Genomic DNA, 2,500 nt, shown 5'->3' on the forward strand with positions numbered 1-2,500 from the left:
CAGCTGGGCCAGATGGCCTAACAAGGGCTGCAATCTGTGCTGCCGACCCCGAGGGTCGGACACTGACAGCCCTATTTAATGCATGGATGATTACAGGAATTATTCCCAAAGAGTTGAAAAAGAATAGGACGATTCTTATTCCTAAGGTTATGGACGATGAAAAGCTGAAAGAATTGGGGAACTGGAGACCAATAACGATCGGTTCAATGATTCTGAGATTATTTTCCAGAATAATGACTGCACGTCTTGCTCGTGCTTGTCCCTTAAACCCAAGGCAGCGTGGTTTTATAGCGGCATCTGGCTGCTCTGAAAATCTTAAGGTGCTACAGGACCTTATGAGACATGCTAAGAAATTGCACAGGCCGTTGGCTGTCATGTTTATCGACATAGCGAAAGCTTTTGACTCGGTTTCGCATGCTCATATTTTATGGGTGTTAAGGCACAAGAAAGTAGATGAACACGTGGTGGGCATCATCCAGAACGCCTACGATCGGTGTACGACCTCGTTCAAAAGCAATGGCGAGTCGACTCGAGAAATTAGCATACGTGTTGGTGTCAAACAGGGTGACCCCATGTCACCCCTGCTCTTCAATCTTGCCATGGACCCTTTGATATGCACCCTAGAGTCACACGGAGTTGGGTACTCCATTGATACCGACCACGTGACAGCTCTTGCGTTTGCTGATGATTTGGTGTTGGTGAGCGAATCTTGGGTTGGTATGGCCGCCAATCTAGCGATCTTGGAATCATTTTGTGGGCTATCGGGATTGGAGGTTCAGGCCAGAAAGTGCCAGGGCTTCATGATAAGCCCAACCAAAGATTCATATACGGTGAACAACTGCGACCCATGGACTATCAAAAATAAAGATGTCCATATGATCCAACCTGATGAATCAACGAAATACCTTGGTCTGAAAATTGGCCCTTGGACTGGCACTATACAGCCTGATCTACATTGTCAGCTAAAGACATGGATCTCGAAAATCGATGAGGCGCCTCTGAAGCCAACTCAGAAGGTTGAACTACTCAATGCCTATGCCCTACCCAGATTGTTATATCCTGCAGACCACTCGGACTGCAAGCAATCAACTCTCCGTGGGTTGGACCAAGAGATTAGAAAGGCGGTAAAAGGATGGCTCCACCTTCCCGCTTCAACTTGTGATGGACTGTTATATGCCAGAGCCCGAGACGGAGGCCTTGCCATCTTGAAACTGGAAAAAACAATCCCTTCGGTTCAAGTTAGAAGGCTGCAACGTATAGCAAACTCGTCCGATGCTATCACCCGTAATATTGTGTCCTCGCAGGGTATGGAGGAAGAATACCGTAATTTGTGGGTACGAGCAGGGGGTGACAGTGATGCAATCCCAACATTCGTTCTCAGGGACTCGGTGTCAAAAGAACCTGTATATCCGAGACCCTGCGATTGGAGGGAGCATGAATTTCAGAGATGGTGCGAAAAGCCGGTTCAAGGAAGGGGCATTGTAAACTTTGCGCATGATAGAATCAGTAATGCTTGGTTGAGGCCATGGTGCGGCTTTAAACAATGCTTCTTTATCGCAGCACTACAACTAAGGGCAAATATTTACCCAACAAGAGAAAGCTTGAACAGAGGCAGAGATGGGGCCTTACGTTCCTGCAGGAAATGCTCTGCCAGACTCGAGTCCCTTTCGCACATTCTCGGTCAATGTCCTGCAGTACAGAAAGCAAGAATTGCGCGACATAACAAGATCAGTAACATTCTGGCAGACGAAGCGGCTAGATTGGGCTGGTCTGTATACAAAGAGCCACGGTTCATATCCGAGACGGGAGAGATGAGAAAGCCTGACCTCGTGTTTGCAAAAGATGAGGAGGCGGTTGTGATCGATGTCACCGTCCGTTTTGAGCTTTCAAAGAATACCTTGTCAGATGCTGCCTCGCACAAAGTTTCGTACTATACCCCTCTTGGTGATCAAGTCAAAGTGCTGACGAAGGCTAGCAAGGTCACATTCTTTGGATTCCCGGTTGGGGCAAGAGGAAAGTGGCCCCTTGAGAATAACGAGGTACTTACCTCCCTGGGCCTGACCAAACCCAGAACGACATCACTGGCCAAGATGATTTCCCGCAGAACGCTGCTTTTCTCTCTTGATATTCTGAGAATGTTCTGTGGAAATTATGCGGTCTATGAACAGTCATAGACAACCTCCGAAACAAATAATAGTTTTGTTTTAAGATGTCATTTGTTTTAGATTGATTTTGTTATTTTCGAAGGTGAAGTCGGTTTTTATTTCATTTTACTATTTTCCACAATTTAGATTGTTATTTTCCAAGACGAAGTCTTGGTTCTTTTTTTTATTGTTAGTTTTTTTTTTAAACACGTCGTATTTGTTACTTTAGAGCTTAGAGGGGACTTTATTTTCGCCTTACTATTTTCTGCCTACAAAGAAGATTAAAAATAAGCTTTTTTCAAGATGGTTTTGTTATTTTCCAAGGTGAAGTCTTGGTATTCTTATTTTACTATTTT

This window comes from Petromyzon marinus, unplaced genomic scaffold, assembly GCF_048934315.1.
Source record: "Petromyzon marinus isolate PM22_M1 ecotype Great Lakes invasive population unplaced genomic scaffold, UKy_Petmar_22M1.pri1.0 PM_G_Scaffold_6, whole genome shotgun sequence".
Lineage (NCBI taxonomy): Eukaryota > Metazoa > Chordata > Hyperoartia > Petromyzontiformes > Petromyzontidae > Petromyzon > Petromyzon marinus.